Raw genomic sequence first — 26,550 nt, 5'->3', positions numbered from 1 at the left:
ATCTTGAATTGAATAGACTTGAATAGATCCCCGTTGGGGGTAGTGCCCAAAAAAAGCAGAAGGAGAGTATAGGATGATACACCACTTGACATGGCCGCAAGGAGCCTCAGTGAACTATTTAATTTCCACATAGGACTAAAGTAGTATATGCGTCAGTAGATGATGCAGTGCGCTTGGTGAAACACTGTGGCAAGGTTGAGGTGCTACCGAAATGTAATTTCAAATTAGCTTTTTGGCTGTTGCCCAAGCATCCAGAGGATTTTCCTTTGTTGGGCATGCAATTTGGAGGGGCCATATTTTTTCACAGGGTGTTGCCAATAGGATGTGCCATCTTCTTTGCTTTGCTTGAGACATTTAGCACTTTTCTGCAGTTTTTGCTTAAGAAGAGAAGTGGGCACCTGAGGTGTTGCACTACCTAGACGATTTTTTGTTTGTAGGCAGACAAGAGTTGGACGAATGTCACAGGGCTCTGAGACATTTGGAACAGATGGCAGATGAACTAGAAGCTCCGTTTATCCCAGAAAAGCCAGAAAGCACCAGTACAGTCCTGACATTTCTAGGAATTGAGTTGGACACAGTCTTGCTGGTGGTGATGTTGACATGTGAGAAGGTGAAGGAGATCCTGAGAGGTTTTGGACGAGTGGATTGAGGAAAGGAGTTTGGAATTGAGAAAGGTGCAGAAGTTGCTGAGGTTTTTTTAGTTTTGCATGTAGGGTAGTGAAGGGGGGGGTGCATTTTATGCAGGAGGCTGGGTATGGCGATGCCAGGAGGGGTTTTACCCCATTATAGAGTGCGTATTTCTTTGGCAGTCCGTGCGGATCAGTACATCTGGAGGGCTTCCCTGTAGGATTCCAATGGGGTGTCCATGTTGTTTCTGGAGGATAATACGGTTTGGCAGGTGAAGATGTTTTCAGATGCGGCAGGGGCATATGGCTTTGGTCTGTTCCGGGACAGCAGGTGGCGTGCTGAGTGGTAGCCGTCACATTGGTTGCAACAAGGAAGGAGCATTGACTTCTTTAAATTATTTCCACTTTTGGTGGTCTTGTCAGTGTGGAGTGGGAGCTGGTGAACAGGAGGGTGATGTTCACTGTGACAAAATGACAGTAATCAACCTGGTGAGCAGACAGAGGGCAAGGGACATGAGAGTGTTGCGGTTGTTGAGGCAGTTTCCTCTGGACAGTTTGTGATTTAACATTGTTTTCAGAGCAAAGCCCAATCCTGGTGTGAACAATGACATAGCTGATTCATTATCTCGTTCATAGTGGCAACATTTTCGCATCCTAGCACCGGGATCAGAGGACCTCAAGACTCCAAAACCTACAGACATATGGGCGTGGGGGTGTGAGAGTGATTGGGCTGTTGGAGAGGTCTTTAGCAGAGTCCACAAGGAGAAGGGACAGTGATATGTTTTCTTGTGTCTTAAATTGACAGAGGTTTATCGCCCACTTCTATTAAAGGCAAGCTGGCAGGTATTTCTTTTCATGGGAAGCTGTATTACTGGGGTTTGGACCCAGTGAGGGATGACGTTTTGGGGAAGATTTTGAAAGGTTGGGGCAGAGAGAGGTGGGTGGATGGTTCGAGCTTGCGGGAGTCAATCATGTTTGACTTGTTGCTATGGATGTTTTTGATGTACCAATTTTCAGACTGTGTATAATATGGATATTTTGGGGTGTTTTCAGGGTGTCTGAATGGCTGGGGTCTGCGTAGGACTGGGGTGTTCTGCATAATAAGATCCATTCGAACAAGGAGCAGCTGAGGATTTGGCTGCAGAAATCTAAGACAGACCAAGCTGGGAGGGACAAATGGATGTGGCTGAAGGCGGGGGAGAGCTGAGGCTTGCCCGTTGACTGTGTGGAGCAAGTTTTAGGCCTGGTCACGGCACGGGCAGGAGGCAATGTTTTTTCATGACGGCATGGCAAAGGTAACAGCCTTTCAGTTACCGTAAGTGCTGCACATGGTTTTGACTAAACTAGGGCGGGATCCAGCCAGTTTTGAGATGCACTCCTTTAGGTTTGGAGTTCAAGTGATGCATCTGGGGTGAGACTGGAATCAGATTGGGTGGATAGGCAGGTGTAGATCTAGGTGTTGTGAACGCTACTTGCAAAAGTAAGAGATGTCAGCGCCTGAAAGTTTGGGGAGAGTGTCATAAACTAACGCATTTCTTTCACCGCAGGGTGCATGAACAGCCCTGAGAAGAGCAACTGGTGACTTGGATAGTTGGACACTCTTTTGTACACTAAGAGGCTAAGTATGTAGACCAGCAGATTTATGGACAGAGCCTGGGATTGTCAAGTAGCAGGCATGAGGTGATATGGTGGGGGAAGAGTGGAATGCGATTGGACAATATCTTACCATTTCTAATGAAGCTGTTCCTGCAGAGTGGTTGCCCAGACATGCTTTTGGTGTATGTGCAAGAGAATGACCTGGTTCAGTTGTCAGCATCACATTATTGCAGGACAAACATGTCTGGTTTGGACTGAGTTTGTGCCTAGGCGTCAGTGGAGAGGAGAGCTTAAGTATGCAGCCATTGACAAGGCCAGGAGGAAGCTTAACAGAGTAATGAGGTTGTTTTGCATCTCTGATGACATTAAGGTGACAGCCCATGGGGGCATCTGGGATGAAGAACAGAGCCTGTTCAGAAATGATGGGGTACACCTTTCACAACTGGGAAATGCTTATTATATGATCGAAATGAGGAACGTCAAGTGATCAGAAAACTATGGAATTAGAAAATTTGGTGCAAAGTAGTGTATTAGTAGAGAGCTTGGTGACAAAGAGATGTTGAGGGGCAGTCAAATGCCCTACAGGGATTTCCAAGGATGGCGGTAGTTGGGGGGCTAGAGAGTCCAATGTGGGTGTATCCACCTCTCGGGGTGGGATGAAGGGAGCAAAGGCGAAGAAAGACAGGGTGTGGGATTCTTGGAACTGGACAAGGAGACTTAATTGGAGAATGTGTGTTAGGGGAACTAAGAGAAAGATAGGGGAATGGAAGGAGGTTAGTGAATGACAAGGGAAAGAATGAGCTGAGATATGATGCATTGGTAAATCTTGGTGAAATGTGAGAGGTGTGGGTGAGAAAGGGGACGATGGTTCAAAACATTTGACGCTATGTTATGTTTTGAAAGTTTACTGTTTCTCAACCCTGTCCTAATAATGTGGCCTGTTACACTTCGTGGTGTTATGGCATTGATTATTTCACAGTGAAATGACCCCGGGTAGTAATAGGCGCAGCCTCGTCTCCCGCATGGATTTTCTTGGGATGGTGGAGGACAGGACGGGGGATAGGTAGGGACAGGGGATGGAGCAGGAGTTTGGGACAGATATATAGGGAGTCAGGAAGGGCGTGGCAGCCTCTTCCTGACTCCTTGCACCACCTGGCGGGAAGGGTTTTTGAGAGGACCTCCATAAAAAACATTTGCCTGGAGTTGAAGGGACTGGTTGAGCATTAGCAAATTCCATATTAGGACAGGTTGTAAGTGGCATCAGCGGTAGTTGAGTGGGTGGAGAGTCAGATGCAAGCATATCCACCCCTCAGCGGGGGGAGAGGGGAGCACAGGCAAAGGAAGACTGGATGCAGGATTCTTGGAACTGGACAAGGATGCTTCATAGGAGGATGCATAGTAGGGGAATTGAGAGAGAGATTGGGGACTGGAAGGAGGTCAGTGAATGAAATGGAAAATAATGAGATGAGGTATGGAGTGTTGGTAAAGCTTAGTGCGATGTGAATGGTGTGAGTGAAAAAGGGGATTATGGTTCAAAACGTTTGTCTCTATGTTAGGTTGTTAAAAGTAGACTGTTTTACAAAACTGTCCTAATACTGTGGCCTTTTATGCTTCATGGTGGTATGTCATCTTTTATTTCAGAAGTGTTTTCCAAATGAAATAAAAGAAATGTGCTCCAATCATCCTAGCTGAATGTATGTCTGCTATGCACACACAATGCAAGCATTAGGTTTAAGTGGAACACATTTCTCATGCATACACCTTGAGCTATTTATTCACAAGTGGACACCTATGCCTTTTAAATTTGCCTCATGTTTTCTAAGTACGCCATTAAAACCACTTAAGTCGCATCTGGAGCATATTTATGTAGGTTTTGCATCACCCTGGCACCACACAAGGTGGCGCAGGGGCGACGCAAGACCAAGCTAGGATTTATCAAACCACGCACGACCACCTTGCTTGGCCCTGAGTTGCTTGATAAATCCAGAATAACACTACTCATCGCAAATCACTTATTTACTCTGTGCTGGGACGGCGTTCCATGGTTGGAGCAGTTGTGTTCCCACATATCCAACCATGGATTCTGAAGCATTCCCAGATTTACCAATACTAGTAGACATGGTAATAGGTCAGAATGCTACACCTTCGTAGGTGAGGCATAACAAGGAGAAATATCTTAATTTCTCTAAGTAACTTCTTCTTTCTATATATGCTGCATTCCGCAACACACATAGCGGGAGGAATATGCCTCAGGGGTTGTTTTTGTGCACTAAGGTGTCCCTTCCTGCACAAAACAATTCTGCTTTCAACGCAAGCACCCTTACACCATGGCGCAAGGGCACCTGTATTGACACTAGGCAGCACATTATGAGCCAGTGCTGGCAAATGGCAGGAATGTGCTGTATATTAAGTACAGCGCATTCCTGCCCTTTTCCTATCACACAGTTCAGCAAGGTGGCTCTGCGTGATATCTTAGTAAATATACGCCCTGATTCGCAAAACTGAAACGTGCAAATTGCCCAGGAGTATAATTTGTGCAACACCTTCAATTTGATAGGTCACATTTTGCGACCCTTGTGACTAGCCTGCCTGTAAATGGCAGGGCTTCTGTCTACAATGTACTGCTCATCACATTTCCTGCATTTGCTTTCCCACATTTAATAACAACTCCTGTCCTTTAAAGGGAATGTGCTGTTTGTTAAAACAATTGTTTTGCTGTTTGGAATTAAATGCAGGGTTGACGATCAGCAGTAATTCCCAGGACAACTTCCTGTTGCCCCAGGGCATCCAACATGATCACCAAAGTGATGCTTCCGCTTTGCAATGCAATTCCCAATCCATCCTATAAGAGAGGAGATATCTTTTAAATGGTTTGAAACTTCAATTGAGATGATAAATGCTGTGATTCATTTTTATGCAACTCACAAAGAGAGGGGGTACACCTCTTTCACAACCCCTCCTGTGTGTGATTCAGAAAGGGTTGTAAAACCTGTTTGATAAGTCAGAAAGATATTCCTTGCTTGTGAACGGGTTGTGCCTGAATAAATGTTTAATACATGAGGCCCCTTGTCTCACCGGTGAGCTTTTCCACCTTCATCTCACAAATCCCCTGCACCCCAGCTTCATGAGCAGCTCGAAATTTGGCCTTTTAGTCTTTACATGATCCACTGGTGAGGAGAGGTGCAAGTGTTCTTAGTGCCTCATTATGAGAGCCCAGAGATTTAAAGGAGGTAATACCCACCTGACTGATAGCTAGTCTCTCACCCCTGAGGCGGAAGCCGGGGGATCTGTATTGTGATTTACTGTGTTTTTAAATCGTGTGCCTTATTTTCTGTTTCCATACTTTCCAACTTGGATTCATTTTAATTAACAGACCCCATTGTTAAAAACCGCCGCTTCACCACGCTCTAGCATCACGCGCAGCAGAATACGTGCTGACGTGGGCGCCATACTGGAGGTAGGAAGGGTGGCGGTCCAGTAGCTGGACGCCTCCCGCCCTCCCGGACTACATAAGCAACGCAATAACGCACGCGCGCTGACTGATAGCTAGTCTCTCACCCCTGAGGCGGAAGCCGGGGGATCTGTATTGTGATTTACTGTGTTTTTAAATCGTGTGCCTTATTTTCTGTTTCCATACTTTCCAACTTGGATTCATTTTAATTAACAGACCCCATTGTTAAAAACCGCCGCTTCACCACGCTCTAGCATCACGCGCAGCAGAATACGTGCTGACGTGGGCGCCATACTGGAGGTAGGAAGGGTGGCGGTCCAGTAGCTGGACGCCTCCCGCCCTCCCGGACTACATAAGCAACGCGATAACGCACGCGCGCTGACTGATAGCTAGTCTCTCACCCCTGAGGCGGAAGCCGGGGGATCTGTATTGTGATTTACTGTGTTTTTAAATCGTGTGCCTTATTTTCTGTTTCCATACTTTCCAACTTGGATTCATTTTAATTAACAGACCCCATTGTTAAAAACCGCCGCTTCACCACGCTCTAGCATCACGCGCAGCAGAATACGTGCTGACGTGGGCGCCATACTGGAGGTAGGAAGGGTGGCGGTCCAGTAGCTGGACGCCTCCCGCCCTCCCGGACTACATAAGCAACGCGATAACGCACGCGCGCTGACTGATAGCTAGTCTCTCACCCCTGAGGCGGAAGCCGGGGGATCTGTATTGTGATTTACTGTGTTTTTAAATCGTGTGCCTTATTTTCTGTTTCCATACTTTCCAACTTGGATTCATTTTAATTAACAGACCCCATTGTTAAAAACCGCCGCTTCACCACGCTCTAGCATCACGCGCAGCAGAATACGTGCTGACGTGGGCGCCATACTGGAGGTAGGAAGGGTGGCGGTCCAGTAGCTGGACGCCTCCCACCGTCCTCAAGACTGGATAAAAGCAGACGTCCACCCCGTCCGCGCAGCGGGCGCGCCGGCGGCGCGCCAGAGGCAAGCCCGTCTGCGCCCGTCTGCGCCGGACATGCGCCTAGCGCCACACCCCCTGTGCCATTTGATATCGAAAGGATTACCTACACCTCTGATGAAATACGTAAGTGGAATCCAGGACAATTGATTACTTGTACCCAGCACAACCCAGAGGATCTCTCAGATCAAACTGAAATTGGGTGTAGGGACTGTAAATCTACCGTTCCCCTAATTAATAACAAAGTCAAACATCTGACCGATAGCACCGCCAAACATACTACTATATCCATTTCCCTCATTAACAGTCGCTCCCTGGCTAGGCATAGGCAGGATATCGCCGATCTAATTGTAGACCACGCAATAGATATCCTTTTTGTAACTGAAACATGGATGGATGACACATCCGAGCCCGACCTTCAGGTAGCAGTACCAGACGGCTTTAAGGTGTATAGGCGGGACAGGCAGGGGGGAAAAAGAGGAGGAGGCCTGGCAATTTTTACCCGGGATATTTTCCCAGTCAGAATTTCCCCGGTACCATCGCCAGCATGTGAGGCGTTACACTTTGCCATCAATTTGAACCCTTCACACAACCTTAAGGGAGTGCTCATCTATAGACCACCAGGACCTCGCGCAGAGTTTCTTTCCGCCTTCACTTCCTGGATGGAACCTCTAGCCATTGAGGACTCCTTTATGGCATTGGGAGACATAAATTTCCATCTAGACAAGACAGACGAGGCTGATACTCAAGCTCTACTAGCAGAATGTCACACACTGGGTTTAAACCAGCACATAAAGGCACCAACTCATGATGCTGGACATACCTTGGATGCCATCTTTTCCAACATTAATGAGTTGGAGGTATCCAATATACTGCCTCTCACGTGGACAGATCACCATGCCATTTTGTGTCATATACCGATTAAACGAACCAACCCCTCTAAACAGACCACTTTTCAGAATAAATTTTAGAGTATGGAAGGACATCGATTACGAAACCTTCAGGATGTCCTTGTCTAACACTCGCCTGGATATTCAGTCAGACCCTACTGAAGCAGTAGGTCAGTTTCTCAATTGGGTAGGCAACGCGGTGGAAACGCATGCTCCACTAAAAACCATATCGAAAAATATGAAAGTGCCTTCAGCACCGTGGTATTCAGAGACCCTCAGAAAGCAAAAACAGATCTGCAGGAACCAGGAAAGAATCTGGCGCAAGACGTACGACAACATAAGCAAAGCCAAGTATAAAGACGAACTAACCATTTATAAAAAAATGATTCAGGAGGAAAAAAAGAACTATTTTGAGCAGCAAATTGACAAATCAAAAAACTCAAGTCGACAATTGTTTGAAGTAGTCAAGACTCTGGCAGGGAAAGTGGTAGACTTGAGCCCTCCCCATTCACAGGAATTCTGCAATAATTTAGCAGGTTTCTTCTTTTCAAAAGTAAACGACATATATTCGGAATTTTCGGTTACTTTACCAAATACTAACACACAACCTAAACAACTAAGAAATAACCCGGACTGCTCATTTACTAGATTCAGGGATGTGACGAATGAGGAGATAAAAGATCTCATGAGACAGGTAAAAACAGGCTCATCTCTAGATCCTTGCCCCCTAAAATTTTCATTCCAGTAATTGACATGGTTAGTGAAGTCATTACCCCTATTTGCAACGCCATGTTCCAATCCGGGATTTTCCCGGACAAGTTAAAAAACACACTACTGAAACCCCTCCTCAAAAAAACTGGTCTAGACAAAACAACCCTCAAAAACTATAGACCTATCACCAGCCTGCCTTTCCTGGCCAAAATAGTGGAGAAAGCAATGAACAGCCAACTAGCTGAATATATCGAACAAAACAACCTCCTGGACGAGTCTCAGTTTGGGTTCCGGAAACTTCATGGAACAGAGACTGCTCTCATAAAGGCTGCCGATGACATCAGAACCATCAGGGACCAAGGAGGAACAGCGATACTGGTCCTGCTGGATCTCTCGGCGGCCTTCGACACGGTCAATCATGCTGTCCTGATTGACCGTGTCGAGGAAATGGGCATTCGCTCAAGTGCCAAGGAGCTTCTGGCTTCGTTTCTGTCTAACAGAACGCAAGCAGTGACCCTGGGCGCATTTCAATCTACTGAGCTCGCCCTCCCATGTGGCGTTCCGGAAGGCTCATCCCTAAGTCCGACACTTTTTAACATCTATGTGTCGGACTTAGTGAGGGTAATCAAGAACTACCAGATGAGCCTTACCTCATACGCCGACGACACCCAATTGGTGATCGCAATTAAGAATGATGGTGAGGAGGTAGCCGCCAGGTTCCAAGAAGGCATGCTGGCCATCAAGGAATGGATGTCAGAGAACTGCTTACGTCTTAACTCAGATAAAACTGAGGTAATGATCTTTGGAAAACTATCGCCACAGTGGTCCACCTCTTGGTGGCCGACCCCACTCGGAGCCCCCCCAGAACCTGTGCAAAAGGTCAGGAATCTAGGAATTATATTCGACGACAATCTCAACTTCTCCAGTCATGCCAATCAGGTTGCGTCGTCTGCCTTCTATAAGCTTAAGATTATCAGGAAAATCCTGCCCTATCTTCCTGAGAGTACAAGGAAAACAGTGGTGAGCTCCTTAGTACTCTCATCACTTGATTATTGCAACGGATTATTTGTAAATGCTCAGGCACGGGTGGTGGCCAAATTGCAGCTTATTCAAAATGCTGCCGCAAGGCTACTAGCTGGCATTCCCAAATTTCAGTCCACCAAGCAAGCGATAAGGAATTACCACTGGTTAACGGTGAGAAATCGCATCAGATTCAAGACCTTGTGTCTCACCTATAAAGCTCTCAAAGGTCATGGACCAGCATTTCTCAAACAGAAACTCTTCCACTACCTACCGAAAAGATCCTTACGATCGGAACAGAGACATCTACTGGTTGTGCCACGTACCAGGACGGTTACATGGGGCGACAGATGTTTCACTAATTCTGCAGCCAGACTTTGGAACACGCTTCCAAAGGAAATAAAATTGGCACCCTCGCTACTCCAATTCAGAAAATTGGTAAAAACCTGGTTATTTGACCAATAAACTGCTCAGGACAACATTTTCTAAGGTAGACACATGCTCAATCAGAGATCGTCAGCTAAGTCATAGCGCCAAGACACCCACGGGTATACGCTGCGCTTTATAAATTTTTAAAATAAAATAAAATAAATAAATAAATATTGATTGAAATTGTATTTATATAGTGCTAACTACCCCTGACGAGGCGTTGAAGCGCTTTCTGGCAAGTAGCACGCTGCACCGGAACCGAAAGGATAACTGGTAGTTTATTACGGGGAAATATAAATTGTCAATCTGATACTGCCATGTGCGGTCTTTCCCGGGTGTGATATTTCCTGCGAACCTCAGAATGGCATGGCACATCAATAACACATTAGAACTGCATGCTTTCCATATTCATAGATGCAATCTACATCCATGCCAGGGCAAAAGTTCTTTACATTTCATGTTTAGAATGAACATAGATTATAATCCCCTAAATTCTCCTTCTCTATCACCTCCACTCAAATTCTTAGCAATGTGTGCTATTAGTCATTTTGGACTTATCACAACTGTGAATGTTTTTTAAGTGTCTGGCTGTGTGATAACTAGTATTGTAATTTTTTTCACTCTTAAATGCTGTAGAATTATTTTATGTACTGGCAGTATCGTGCTGTCCACATTTACTTTTTTTTTTTAATATATATTTTATTGGTTTTACAATGTACAATCACAACACTTTCCAGTTCCTCAAGCAGGAAGTAGTGCAAACCATCCCTTCAAACCATCACATTAATCAGGAACACCGGTAATGTATCTTGGAACTTTAGTCACTTATCGCATTTTATAGGGCGGGTACAATAATAAATGGAAAAGGAAATAAAAAAGTGAGCTGGGCTCAGCATTCCCAGACAGCGTACTGTAGTCGAGGGTACATTTCTTCTGCACGGCTCAGCGTGTATGATACAGGAAGGTGTTATGCAATAGGAGTGACATGTTCCCGGTGCTTCAGTTTGCATGTATGTAAATAAGGCATGTTGCAATAGGCAGTTGGAAGTGAACTGCTATGTCTGTGAGCCATGAGGGCGGCATGCGGCTCTTGGTGTTTCTTGTTTTTTATTTTTTTTCTCTTCTCTTCTTCCCCCCCAGCATGGCTGCGACTTGCGGGTTTGCCAGACTCGCCGCCGTTTCTAGACCTTTAGTAAATGGTACGCCATACTTGGTGGTCCCGTGTGTGTGCGTTGTTTGCTGAGTGAAATCAAGGATTAGAGTGATATATTCAACATGCTATGTCTCAACCTGTCAAACAAAGTGTCTTTTGGTTAAGCCGCCTTGACACCAAAATCTTAAATCCAACTATATACGAGGAAAAAGCAGCCAAGGGGGTCAACATTTACTTTGATTATGCCTAAAGTAGGGTGGACTTGTATAAATGTATTACAAAACTGAAACAAACTAATGAAAATTCAACAGAGAGAAATGTAAGGATTTGAATGAAGCGTTGGAGAGGGTGGGTACCACTAGTCAGTATTTTGCTAATTTCTGACATGCCATGGCTTCTGTATCGATCATGCACTGTTTAAATGATGGCAGACTTGCACGCCTAAATTGAGCAGCTGATCAAACAATAGTTTTGGTGGCAGCACACTGTTTAATCATCTCCTGATTATCAGGAATGTAGGTATATAAGAGATATTTCTTTAGTGCTGAATTTGGTCAAAGACATTCACAGTGAGATTGGAGGGGTAGCTGGATTCTTAGAGCAAAGCAGATTGTTACTACATCATAATGCAGTGTTCTTTAAAGGAGTGTGTCTCTTCAAGGTTGGACTGACACCTGAAATAGGCCCGGATACCAAATTATAAGTGGCCCCCTTTAGGAAATAAGACATCTAAAAGGTGTCCCTCGTTCTGCAAATTGGGGAGTTTTGAAATCGTAACAACGTGCTGTATAGTGTCTTTCAAGGTATGGGGAACTGCATAAATGTATGCTTGCTGCAGGCAGTATTTGGGAAATCAAGAGTAAAAAAAGGCCCACCAGGCACAAAAACAGGCCCACCAACAGCGAAAAAACATGGCCTATGCACTGACCTGTCAGACCAGCCCATCACGCACTGCCAGATTGCCATATAGCCCTCCGACCCTGATAATGTATATGTAGTAGACCAAAAGCAAGTCTCTGCTGATATCAGTTTTCTAGCTAAACTTTATGTGCATGCAGGCAGGCTGTATGTGCTAAATTGTTTCATCCTGTTTCCTTGCATTAAGAAAGCCACAGATGGGATGTTGTAAGGCAGCTAGACAGCTGCTTGAAGACTGACCTTGTGCAAGTTCAATGCCAGCAGAATTGGAAAGATACAACACAGTAGCCTCTACCTGCTTCCTAGCAAACTCGTTGAAGATTGTCTTGTGCCCACTGTAACCAATGTTGGAACGCGAGTGGAAAGGGGTAAAGAGAAAATTCAAATATATTAAAAAAATAACAATGCTTGTGTGTATTTCTGGGGCTCAGGGTAGGGCTATGGGATGTCTCCTGCAGATGCGAAAGATTCTCTGACAAATTTCTTTGACTCCTAACATCTCCACTTCACCGAGCATAGCTCAGTGGAAGGGATAAGAGACACAGCAATTCTGCTTTTTTCCAAACACTTTGGACCTGATTTATGAGGTCCCTTGTGCTGCTGGAACGTCACTTTCTGTGACGTTCTGTTGCACAGGAGCCTGCTGCATTTTTATGAGGCAGCACTAAGCCACCTTTTTCGGCTTAATGCAGCCTCGTAAATATTGTTCCCTTTACACAGTTATCTGCAAAGGAGGATACAATTGGTGTTGCTAGGGTCGTTCCCAGCAACATCCATGGCTTTTTGGCACTGCTTAAGATTTACGAGAAATCGTAATTCTGAGGCAGCGCCAAAAATGTACACATTCCCAGGGAAGGCGTAAGAGAGGCATAACGAGGGGAAATATCTGTATTTCTCTTCGTTTTTCCTTTTTCTGTGTGGTGAATTCTGCAGCGCACACAGAAATAGGAAAAAGCCTAGTGATTGTTTTTGTGAGGGAAGTTTTGCCTTCCTGCTCAAAAATAATCTTCCCTGCAATGAAGGTACCCTTGCACTATGGTGCAAAGGTAGCTTCGTTGGAGCACAGCAGGCCATTGTGTGCCGGAACAAGGGAAAAGCACAGGCACAGGGGGATGCGCTATATCTGACAGAGAAGGTGCATTCCTGCCCTTTTATTTTGCCATAGGGCAGCGCAGCAAGAAGACCTGCACTGCTGCCCTACTGTAAACCCTCATGAATGAGGCCCTTTTCAGGTCTCGCTGAGCCAGCGCATGCGCTGCACGTAGAGACATTTAGTAGGTGAGTTTTCAAAGTGCTTCTGGCTGGCCTAGCCAGAAGCACTTTGTGAGCGTGCACGCGCAAACCGGTATACAACCGTTACAATGAATCTTTTACCACGCACTACCATTACATGTGAGCGTGCACGCGCAAACCGGTATACAACCGTTACAATGAATCTTTTACCACGCACTACCATTACAATGCAGTCATTACAACGCAAACCATTACAACGCATTGCGCTGGGGGCGCTCTAGGATAGGGAATACGTTTAATTTACTATCCAACACCTTCCCTAGTGTCCACGGGGACTGGAGTTGGAATAGTAAATTAAACTATTCACTATCCAGCACCCCAAAGCGCTATGCATTGTAATGGTATGCGTTGTAAAAACCGCGTGGTAAAAGTATGCGTTGTAACGTCATACATCCGCGCAAACCGCCAGCCTTCAGAGCCATCTCTCTTTCCTCTCGCTTCCTCCCTGCCTCCGGCCCTCCCCCGCCTTCGCGCTTACAAGGGCCTTCACTAAATTTGCACGTCTTTGGCCGTTCCCTACCAAATATGATCTGCCCAGCCTTTCCGAAAAGCACAGTTAATCTCCTTTTCTTCACGTTGTAAGCTAAAATGCCCAATTACATTTTGCAGACTGTGAGCCAAAATGTGCACTTATGCCCACCCTTGTTCACATTGCTCGCTGCCCATGCTCTGCAGTTACCCTCCCTACAAACCACCATTTATGTTCTAGTAATGCCCTGCACCCTTCCAGGAGATATTTTCACCCTACACTCTGCAGAACGTTTCCACATCTTGCATAGCCTCTGTCAAAGCTCTCGGCATTGGTCTAAACCGACTGGCAATACTCACTACCATGCTGCTAACCCTCAATCAGGCTGTGCACAAACACTTTTCCTAGACACCTGCTCGCCTTTCATCACTTTTTCCGGTTGCTACTTTGCACTTTTGCTCTTTCCCTAATTCTCTACCGCTTTGTTTTTCTAGCGCTCTTCTCTTCTTTCCTCTTTTCTTACTCACTTTTCTCTTGCTTCCATTTCTTTGAATCCCCTTACTTTTCCACGGACACTTTTCCTAAGCACCCACTCGCCTTTCATCCCTTTTTCCCGTTGCTACTTTGCGCGGTTTGCTCTTTCCCTAATTTTCTACCTCTTCGTTTTTCTAGCGCTCTTCTTTTCTGTCCTCTTTTCTCACTCATCCATCTTGCCTCGTCCTTTTCTCTCTCCTCTTTTTGTCTCCTTCTGCTTTTCTCTACCCTTTTTCATTGCGAGTTCCATGACTAAGGTCCACTTACAGAAAATCTACTTTGAAACGAGAGTGTTCGCGCTCACTGTTGTGTATCTGAGCCTTCTTGTGGCCTGTTGTGAGTGAGAAATGTGCCGTGGTAAATATGGCCTTTTGATGTTATGTTATGTTATTCGCACTTATACCGCGCACAGCTGCCCCAGCAAAGGGGCGTCCTGGCGCTTAACAAGGTACACAAAACACAACTTAGTTAAAAGGCCAGAAAGAGGGAACAGCAGAATACAAATTAATAAAAGCTAGACAAATAAAATAGTCTTAATGGCGCGTCTAAACTGCAAAAGGTCTTCAAGAGCCCGGGTGTGAGGGGGGAGAGAGTTCCACCACTTCGCCGCTAACACCCGAAAGGAGCGGCCACCGGCTTTACTCAACCTGAAGCGCGGAACAGCTGCCAGGTTTTGGCCCAGAGATCTGAGGGTTCGCGAGGGTATATATGGTACCAGCAAGTTCTCCAGTATTTGGGGGCTGAACCCTTGAGGATTTTAAATGCAAGGCATAGTACCTTGAATTTGATCCTCTGGTTCACAGGGAGCCAATGGAGAGAGCGCAGCGTGTTAAGAGACCGAGCACTGCCTTGGCAGACCTATCACCACTCTGGCTGCAGCATTTTGAACTCGCTGCAGCCGGGTGAGTTCCGACTGATTAATCCCCGCCAAAAGTGAGCTAGCATAATCCAGCCGGGACAACACTGACGCTTGAACCACTAGTTGCCTGGTGGGTTAGTCGAAGAATTTAAGGATAGGTCTTAGACCTCTGATAATGCCATAGCAGGTAGCCGCCACCTTCTTGGTGTGACAGATGAAACTAAGGGTCGGATCAAGCCAAACCCCTAGGTTTTTAATCTCTGATGCTGGAGAGGGGGTCACACCCAATTCAGGAGGCCACCACCTGTCACCCCATAACTCCGCCTGCTTACCGACCACCATAACCTTGTTTATTTTGGCGTTTAACTGGAGACAGTTGGAATTCATCCAGTTAGCCACTGCCCGTAGTCCGTCACAGAACCTGGGGGCCTCCATATCAGAGTCCCCACTCAACGTGACCGCCAGCTGCGTGTCGTCTGCATATGATACCATCGTCAAGCCCCATTGCTTGACGACCGCAGCCAGCGGCCTCACGTAAAGGTTGAATAGATTGGGATTTAACAAAGAGCCCTGTGGGACACCCAGATCCAATGGATAAGATATAGACTGGCCGGGCGGGATCGCCACCTTAAAAGACCGTTCGGCAAGAAAAGAACGAAACCAGATAGTGTCGAACGCGGCACTAAGATCTAATAGCAATAGTGCCGCCGTCCGACCCGCATCAAGCACAGAACGCAGATGTTCGACCATAGAGAGTAGGGCCGTCTCCGTGCTGTGGCCCGCACGGAAACCGTTCTGGGTGGGATCGAGGATGTTAGCCCTGGTGATGGTCAGAAAAAATTTTGTTCACATGGGCCTCGGCAACTTTCGCAGCCCAAGGAAGCAAGGAAATAGGGCGATAGTTCTTGGGTTTAAGGGGGTCAAGGGTAGCTTTCTTCAAGATAGTTGTATCTACGGCCTGTTTCCACCTAATGGGAACTACACCTGATGATAAAGACAAGTTGATCAAGGAAAGCACCGGAGTACGACATAACAGTGACATATTCCTGAGCTGAGCCGGTTTCATCGGATCTGCAGGAGATCCTGATTTAATTTTGAGGCTCAAGGTGTTAAAGGCCTCTATTGATAAGGAGGGCAGAGTAGTAAGAGACTCACATCCTCCCAGGCTACAGCTGACCGGCTCCGGGATAAGGGAGCCATTCGGAAAAGTTCGATAGATGGCTTTGACTTTCTCAAGAAAGAAAGAGGCCAGGTCCTCGCAATGGGAATCCGAACAGATTTCCGCCGCCGTTTCCCTCTTAGCCATCAGGTCCTTTAGCACCTTAAAGATGAGTTTTGATGGATTCGAGCTATTCTGAAATTCTTGGGCATAAAAGGCTGCTCATGTTCTACACACCGCCCTATGGTCAATTTTGATTTTAGCGAGGTAGGAGGCCTTCATTCTGGGATCGAACGATTTCCGCCACACCCTCTCAGCCTGTCTACAGGCTTTTTTAAGAAGCGCTAAAGAGCTATCATACCAGGGACTAGGCTCTTTCGTACGACACTTAGACCGTACCAAGGGGATCAAAGAATCAAGAGCGTGGGTGATCCACTCGCAGACGAGATCATATCCGCGTTCAACATCAGTGATGGGGCCCAGTGGAGCCTCTTCCAACAGATGGTAGAAATCCTCCAGTCTCAGTTTGTGCCAGTGTCGCCTAAGTACTATTCTATCCTGAGGTATAAAAGGAAGCTCATGTGTGGGGCATAGCATTTTCACCAGCATATGGTCTGTCCAGGCGATCTGAGTAGGGCATAGGGCTCTCGCTCCCTCTAAATTGGTAAAAAAAGGATCAAGAATATGCCCACCCCTATGTGTAGGAGATGTGACCAGCTGGGCAAGTTGCAAGGCCTCTAAATCAGCCGGAATATTGCTGATAGAAGGGGAGGTCGGGCAGTCAAAGTGGAGATTGAGGTCTCCATGAATATTAAAATTAGCACATCCTAGTGCCTCTGTGCTAATTAAGTCCGGGAGAGCTGCCCTGATAGCAGAGTCACAGCCCGGACGGTGATATATCAGCATGCCAGAGAAGGTAAAGTGATGGCTGATCGAAACTTTAAAAAGAGCACTCTCACATCCTGGGAGTTTTAAGACCTTCCACTCGCACGGATAGCATGACTTGATGGCCATCGCAATGCCTCCCCCCTAGTAGCACGGTTAAGCGTGAAAGTGGAATATTCCGGGGGGAAGGCCAAGTTGAGGATTGAAGTATCCGTGCCCTGCAGCCAAGTTTCAGTCAAGAAAAACAAGTCAGGAGACTCGTCCTTGATGAGGTCATATATCTCCTGATGATGCTTAACCAGTGATCTGACATTTAGATTCCAAACGCTAAGATCACGCAATCCTACCGTACTTTTGTGTGAAGATGGCAACTCCTGCGTTCGAAGGGCAGGAGTATCCAAGGACCATCCTCCACATATACACCGGTAAGGACCACATAGCCGACCCACAGGGGGATGGCCACAGTTAGTAATCCGACCTCGGATGGCCAGCAGTTCCTCCCTTAAGTAAGTAAAAGTAGGTGGCGACATGGCAAGAAGACTAGAGCTTGGAGTCCTGCCGCGACCCGCGCCTCCTTAGCGCTGACGGGCGCAGACAGGCATGACTCTGGCACGACTCAGGCGCAGGGAAGGTGCGCCCGCTGCGCGAAACCGCTGCGCGTTGAGGGGAGCATAAAGTAAGGGTCCCTCAAGGCTGTCGGAGCGCTAGACTGCTCGCAAATGGCGCCCGCTGATTGTCCCAACCACCCTAAGATGGTGCCTGTAGTTCCCCACCCCAGGAACCGGACCCGCTAAACAGCGGTGCACAAAACAATTAAGCTGCAAGTGAGGGGGGAGAATGAGTCCCGATTAAAAACAAGGGAAAACAACTAAAACGAACAGATATAGAAAAATAGGTAGGTTTAAAATGCAGCAGCGCGGCTAATGTAGCGCAGCGCGCAGGAAGCCTAGAGTACAAAGCCGCATGAGGGTACCTCGTCAAGGCTGTCCACTGAACTGGTCACCGTAAGTAAGCGTCCCTCGAGGCTGCTGGAGCGCTAGACCGCTCGCAAATGGCGCCCGCTGATTGTCCCAACCACCCTGATGAGAAGACTTTGTATACCTCTAGTCTAGTAGTTGTACGGGTAGTGAGTTCCTAATAAAAAGAAAAACTCTCCCATTGAATTACCCATTAACTATCAATTTAAAGGAGTGGACAAATAGATGCATACATGAGAGTAGTTGAATAGTTTATATAGTCGGTATGTGGTTAATGAGCATATGAGACAGAATCACCCATTGCCACAAACCTATCCATTTTGTAACTGTAGCAGACAGACAGCCCTTTATGCATTTGAATACAAGGCTGCAGGGGTTGCTGGAGTGAACTGCAAGCCCCTATGAGCATTGTGCCAGGAGTAGCCATCTTCCTGCACTTTTGCACTCAAAAGCGCTTTTAATCTTCTGCAACACAGATGCTACAGAGGCTGCAGGGGCTGCTGGAAGGGCCTACATGCTCTGGCGAACATTGCGCCAGTTGGGACCGCCTTAATGCACTTTTTACGATAAAATGTGCGGTTGATCTCCCGCAGTGTGGGACGTTACTGAGGCTTCAGGAGTTCCCGGAGGGGACTACAAGCCACAGTGAGTATCATGCCAGGAAGCGCCACCTTCCACACTTTCGCTCTAAAAAGCGATGTTAATTTCCTGCAGCAGGGGACGTACCCAGGCCCGTTCTGTGTCAGGAAGAGGCGGGGCAAAGCCACCCTCTTTGGTTCTGCATCCAAGGAAATGTGACTCCTTTGCTCTGTGGCATTTAAATAGCTGGGGCTGGGATTGAGAATTGTTTTGTTGTGATAATACCCAATTCTGGCTTATTATACTTGATTTGCTGTTTTCTGGGGTGTCTCGTATTCTGAATTTTAGCTGGCTCTTTCCTTCTGTTTTTGAGACCCCGCCCTATTTATGTACGCATTATGGGGATAAGAAAAGTAAAGGCATTTATGTTACCGATGAGCGTCCTAGAACTAGCACCACTATTTTATCCTTCTTTAACTAATGCAGAGGGTGCTCTCTCCTAGGAAATCTACTATGCAGAAGAACAACTAACCCACTCCAGCCGGGAACCAGACTTTGCATTGGAATTAGGGGAGCAGCCTATCCTGGCTCGTTCCCCCCAGAGCTGTTTACTCATTGGGAGCCAGCAAGAGATACAGGATGCAGTCTAAAGACCCTCCCCTAATCAAGCATGTGCAGGCTTGTACTTCATCACAGCCTGGTTGGGTAATTGGCGAAACCATGTCCAAGAGTAACAAGCATTGGCATAGCCAATAGGTCTCGCCTTTCAGACCTTATAAGTGTTTAGCCATGCAACAGTTGATGTTGTTGCACCAAGGATATTGTGCTGCATAACTTAATTCTTATGAGGTCCAAAAAGCGAGACCTATTGGCTATGCCAATGCTTGTTTTGTGTTGTAGGCGCTCAGAAAATCTACATGGCATAACCTTTAAAATATCATGGTAACAGAACACAATAGATGGCTGCTGTGATCCCAGTTCAACTGAAAGGTACCAGTCGCATGGAAGTACACTGCCGCAAGAACGTTGACCCACACGAGGATGGCATGGGAGTGGACAATTGCAGCTGTGTGACCCACCTCCCGGTCCTAAGCCATGTTGTGGATCTTATGGGGAGAGAAGCACTACCTCCTAACCCCACAAAGAATGCAATCTTCATCTATTTTTATTTCTCTCCTCACCTTATTGTTGCTGATGCTAATTCCAACATTGCCTCTACCTGATGTTTTGAAAGAAAAGCATTTATTTTAGGTACTTACTTTGGTCAATCTAGTCTTTGAAACACACAAATGTTGTTGGGAGGAATGCTTGCAATTTGTCTAACCACTGGCAATCACTCAGGGTAGCATCCCAACCTCTCATTTGTTCGCTCACAATGCCATCTTAGTTTGGACTCAGCTATATGCAAATCAGCCTTGTTCCTGCTCCTCATGGGAACAGTCCAGCCCGCACTGCCCAGCCAGGTCCTCCCCATCACCTTTTCTGTGTTTCAGTCTAGTGTTTGGCCTCATCGTACAGGTTCTGCAAAATTATTGGATGAGTGCTTTTTATTTGTCATTTAAATCAGCAATGCTAGCACTTTCCAAGATGGCTTTGGCGTGAAACTGTGTTCACTTGTGTATAATTGAAGTCTAGTTTGCTTTTAGTTCCTTACCACCTTAACAAGTGTACTGTTGGCATTCAAATGTTTGGAGAGCCAAGGCCATGTAAAGTGTCTTACTGTAGGTGAGTTTTGGACGTGAGTGTGTGTTTAGTTTTTATACTATTGTGTTATCGTCTTTACTATGAGGGTCTTGCAATGGAAATTATTGTTTACACAATGGTTGTGAAGACTCTTCTTGCTCTTCGCTTTTTCACTCCCCTCTTATCTGTTTTAAATGTTTGATTTTAAGAAACTCGTTAAAGGTTGTTAGTCTTTGTCTGCATCCTTTGCAGTGGGATGTGTGTGGTGTGCGACTTACCCTGAGGCTACGTGGGTGTAACTTAGAGTAGATTGAGCGCTTCTGGAGTAGGGCTGTGTGTCTCTTTCGCTTGTGATTTCCTCACTTGTAGGTTTGTTGTATGATTTGCAATGTCTTTCATTCCTCCCTTGCCATCATCTTTTTGAGGATGCATTTTCGAGTCCCACCCCTAAATAGCTGCAATCGTTCCACATTTAAAATCATTTTTGGTTCATTTCATATCCTTGTTTCTTTATCCTTCTCTTCCTTTGTGTCCCGCTCCATTTTATGTTTACACTCATTGTCTGCAATACATAAACATGTAGCCATAATAAAAATGAAATCTTGGGGGAGGAAAATCAGATGAATATGTGGGGCTCCTCTTTTCCTCCGAAACACAATGTGCAGCTGTTCAGATACAGAATTTGCTTTATTATTGTTTTTATAACTGGGGCAGTTTGAACATCGTTCTCTTCAAAAGGACCCCTTGGTAGAGGTGCAGCTGCTAGGCTCTAATGGAAGGATTTTCTGAGCTGCAGGCAAAATTACTTTTTTTCAGCCACCCTTTTGTTTTAGACATAGGGCCTTTTTAGACCATTTGTTGCCATCTGGCACCTTGCACGTTGGCACCACACAGCAGTTGCCTGCAGTCGCCTTGATGTATCAGTAACCTGCAGAGCGATTCACATTTTAATTTGACGGTTCACTTTTTCACTCACATTAGGGGTTATATTATTTGATGGGCTCATTGCCCATGTCTGCACCGCGCTGCACCTTTAACTAGATACGCTGGGCGCAAACAGAGACAGTGTGCTCCAGGGCACGAGACGTAAAAAAAGAAATGGGGGGGACTCTGGCACCGGAAGTGACGTCACGACCGGAAGTGACGTCACGAAATGTGCCGAGCTTCTCGTCCCGGAGAGGCCACAAAGTGAAGTCCAGCTGTTTGGCAAGGTAAAATAAGTGGGGGGACGCCGTCCACCCACGTGGTACCCCCAACTCGAACCCTGGTGTGCTCTATTACTGAGAATGTGCTGCCCCCAGAGCAGCCGCAAACTGGTGCTACCTTGTGGGTAGCACATCAGCGCACGAAGGACCAGCGATTGAAGCAGCCGGCCTGCCTTTCACAGTGCAGACAACACCCGACCTGCACCTTCAAGGGAAAATCTCACTGCACTTTAAAGGGAGCCCCCTGCACTTTCAAGAGAGAACCACTGCAGGTGGGACCAGTGAGTGACTGCACCCACCTGAAGGGGGATGACTGGGGTCAAAGGCAGGGTCAGAGTGGCTGTAGTGGGCATCGGGCATTTCCCCAGTGGGACAGGGGGTGGGGCTGGTATTGTGGCCATGGGGGCCAGTTTTGTCACTGGGGGCCAGTTTTGCTGCAATATCGACCCCCTGTAATAAAAGAGGGAGCAGTGACTCTTACTAGCACCGCTCCCCCACCTACCTCCCGCTCTCAGGCTGTTAGAGCAGCAAACTGCCAGGGCTGGTTGCTGTTCCCAGTCCGGCCCTGGTCCAAGGAACTCCTCTCTCCATTCCTGATGGCTGCCCTCAGGGGTGTCCTTATTGTACGCCACCTTTGTGTGGCATGCTGTCAGTGTACCTCTTTGGCTGTGCGCCTGTGCAGTAACACAGTGCAGCAAAATGTTTCCCTCATTTGCATGGGGCATAGTAACCTGGGAGGCTCAGAAACAGGCAAACACGCTCCCTGCACCCTCAGGTCACTGTATGTAATACAGCAACATGTATTTTGACCACTCTTTTGTTTAAAAGACTTGCCATGTTCATTCTAATTTTTTGCCATAAATGTTACTCTAGTAAATCAACTTCCTTTGCACAGACCCTCTCTGGGGGTTTGTAGAGCTCATGCATGTGCTTTTACCACCTACAATAGCAGGTAATAGTCCCAATTGAAACAACAAGAAATCTCTATTTCAGAAACGTTTGATATGAAACTTCTAGCATTACTAAAGTTGCAGCTAAAAGATAATCAGGTCGAAAAAGACTATTGGTAATGTTAACATTGTATCACCTAAATTGTTTCTAGAAGTTGGGGGGTGCTACCCATATTCTGCCTAGGCTCATGTGAATGTTTAACAGGTATTCACATACATATCACTTCTAATCTTCTTTGATTAGCTGTCCAAATGAAGCCAGCAGCTGGAAGAACAAAGGGAATCTACACAATGGACAACAGGATTGGCTGGGGAGATTAGCCTTGATTACTTACAGGGCACATCATCCTCTACATACTTGTGTATTACTCTTTAACTTTCAGGTTACAGGGTAGGATCATGCACATTAGACTGCATACAGGCAAGGGGAGATTGTCATTGAAGCTAGATCAAAGTAACTAATCTGTCTATTGGTGGAGTTAGGAGACTTTGAGAGCTCATCACAACTGAACAAAGGGTCCAACATGACAATTGTGTGGTGCAAGGGACTGTGACATATATTTCTGCCTTAGACACGATCCTTGTAGAGGACGCAGAGGGTTCTAGAATTTCTCTCTGTGGGAGCATGCATTATGTTATTGGGGTTCCTATGGTGACATAGTCATCAGTTGTGTTTTTCAGGGATTCCTCTCATTCTTCTGTTTTTCATCTACCAGCTCCCACGCCACACTTGTATTTTCCCTGTTGCTGTCATCCTTTCCCCTGAACTATATTGTACTGCCTCTGGTAAGCGAGGTGGTGGCCTGCTCTGTAAAGTTCGGCCATTTTGACATGGTGTCAGGCCTCAACTTATATACGAAGGTGGATTGGACATGCAAGGCACGCCTTAGTGTTTTGTTGCGCCCACTTTTTTCAGTTTTATTTCTAAAGGTTGTAGCTTTAGTGACCACGCACAGAAAATAGGTAAGTAAATATGCTTATTTCTCTGTAAACTGGAGCAGCTATACCATCGCCCCTCACTTCAACGCCACCACTCTTCTACAACCGTCTCCTCATTCCACATTCCCTGTTCCATCCCAACATTCCAACTCCAGCACTACACATCTCTTCCCCTTATAATCAAATAAACGTTTTTTTCCTGAATACCATATTTAAAATAATATTATAAAAACGTATACTGTCAAATACAACAAATTCATAAATGGTGAAGGAAATCAAAACCCCATACCCAGTTAAATATTCTTAAAAAACACATATAAATAAATTAGTAAATATTCTTGAGCCAGATGCATTAAGAACCCGTTTTGTGATTTCCTAATTGAGAATCCTTGCGATTCGCAATTAGGAAATCACAAAACAGCATGCATCAAAGCGTGTTGAACACTTTTTGTGATTTAATTCTGGTTCACATATTACCTACCTCATGAATATTAATGAGGTAGGTTGCAATTATAGACCCCCTAGAAATCGCAAAAATCACAGGGATGGTGACCTGCTGGGGTCAGCAGGTCACCATATCTATGATTGCTTTTAAATCAAGCATTTTTTTTAAATGCAGCCCGTTTTGCTTAAAGGAAAACGGGATGCATTTCTAAAACAAAAATGAAAAGTTTTCTTTTAATTTTTTAAGATGTCCGTGGGACCACTGCCTGGTCTTAAAATTCGCTGTAACAAACATTCACAAAGGGGAAGGGTCCCTTGGGGACCCCTCCCCATTTGCGAATGGGTTTCCACCTACTTAATGTAGATAGTAAAATGCAAATGTTTTGCGCATTTCGGTCACAAAACATTCCTACATACTGATGCGATTCGGTATTAGGAAGGGACGCCCTAAACACTCCCCTTCCTAATAGCAAATCGTAAACCCAGTTTGCAATTCAGTAACAGATTATCACATCACAAAATAGGGTTTGCTGCATCTGAAAAAAAATGTTTGTGTTCGCAAACGGGCCGATTCCCGAAGACAAAAATGCTTGATGCATGTGCCCCCTTGAATCTTATTCATGAGTAAACAAGTATAATCACATACAAACACATCTAAATCTTTAGGATGTTTAGTTACTCTATTTGAACATCTCACATTTCCTTCCGTGTTTCTATTTTCTGTGTTCTGAGGAACAGACACAGAAGCTTCTGAGGAGACTTAAGTTTCCAACATATTCACGGGAACATTAGGATCAATTTCGGAATCACATGTAGGTACTTGAAGATCACTAGACATAGATCCTTCTTCCCTTCACGTTGATGAATCCGGAATTTCAGCACTTCCACTGAACGTTTTGTTGGCATATTTAGCATCACTGTTATTACAAGTAACATCATTTGTATATGCAAATTTCCCTTACCATTGGTACAAGGGTTATATCTATCGTGCTACTCTTCATAAATTCCAGCCCCTCCATTCTTACCAAATGTTTTAGGACATGGACCAGTTTTTGAGGATCAAAAATCATACAAACACCTTGAAGAATTGTACCCAGTTTCTGTATCCTTTACCAGTTATCCACCTTGACATCAATCTGTTTCACACAGTGCCTCTTGTCATAGTAACTTTTATATACACTATGCTTTTTCCGGAAATTGTTTTGTACCTCAATGCACCCTTTAAGTATCTATTAACCAACCAGGTTTAAACTTTGAAGTAGGTTTCCTTCCTCTCATAATTTCAAAAGGAAAGTAACCTGTCACATCAACTACTGTTGTTCTATCAGACCTCAAAGCTTTCATGATCTGTTGTCCCCTTCTTAACCTATTTTTAAAGGCAATTTGGATGGCCCCTTCAAAACTCAATTAAACTGCTTCAGCATTCCATTACCACTCAAATTATAGAGTGATGCTGTCCTATGAATTATGCCAAACAATTCCATATACCTCTTTGCTTTGGTGGAAGTGACTTATGTATCATTATCACATAAAATGAATGTAGGTAACCCCTCACGTTAGAATAGGTGGCCCAAAAAAATCAACACACAATCAATGTCAATTTTGTCAACTACTTCATCATATGGCCATTTAGAAAACGCATCCATAACTACAATATTGTACTTATTTCCAACACCAACGGGTCTCATGAAATCAACAAGAGTGCTTTCCCAGGGCGCTTTCCTACACTCAAATGGTGCCATGGGTGGTCTCAGTGTCTTCACTGTTTTATTAGCCATTTTACATTCACCACATTGTCTGACAACTATCTCTACACCCTTATCGGCTGCAGGCCACCAATATGTAACCCTCACTTTACATTTGGTTTTCACAATCCCTAAATGACCTTTGTGGCACATTAAAATAATCCTTTCCCTCAAAGCACTGGGGGGGGGGGGGGGGGGGGGGGGGAATCCTATAGCTCCTACAAAATGCAGATTCACATTTGTATAATTCACTGTGTACTTCCCAAAATGGTTTCAAATTGCCTAGTTTATGCTTTCGTGCTGCAAGGCCTCGTGCCTTGGTCACGTGCAGCTGCAGAGACAAGGACTTTTGCGTCAAAAATACCTACACACATGGAGTATCATGTGTAGAGCAATCAGCAAGAGGATCCGAATCCTTTATCCGCTCACAAAAAGTCCACCAGTTAGACATGACCAGCAAGTTGTCTGGTCGAATCCCATCCTCATTGCCAAAAGTGTGTAGTGACCACACACATGAAATAGGTACGTAAATATGCGTATTTCTCAGTAGGCCAGAGCAGCGAAACTATCACTCCTCCTTTTAACTCCTCTACTCCTTTCCATCCATCGCCGCATTCCACATTCCCTATTGCATCCCAACATTAGAGCTCCCACCCCCCTTGCAAGTGGTTAATTCATAGAAGAATAAGTACATGTGTCCAAAGCCCTTCTCTTAAGCCGGAGGCTAGCACCACCAGCGTATGAGCCTGGAATCCATCTCATCACTCTTTAATCAACTACAAGACACTTTTATCTCACTCTTGTAGGTTCCTTTTTCTGCATTTTGTTACAGCAGAACCCCCATCTCCTCCAAATCCCTGCTTTGGTGGTTTTTGTATTACTTTTTCAGATCAGGACACCTGGGTCTCTCCCCTGGCATTGTTAGGTTTCCCTACCTGCACTTTCCCTACCTGCACTTGCTACTGTGAGTATTCTCATGGTGAGGTGAGAAGAGAAGTGGCCAGAGACAAGCAGTGAGAACTCTGAATACCATATACTGGATTACACCGCTACATAATCTGCA

The sequence above is a fragment of the Lissotriton vulgaris genome, chromosome 7 (genome assembly GCF_964263255.1).
Source record: "Lissotriton vulgaris chromosome 7, aLisVul1.2, whole genome shotgun sequence".
Lineage (NCBI taxonomy): Eukaryota > Metazoa > Chordata > Amphibia > Caudata > Salamandridae > Lissotriton > Lissotriton vulgaris.
Note: the sequence above shows the minus strand (reverse complement) of the source record.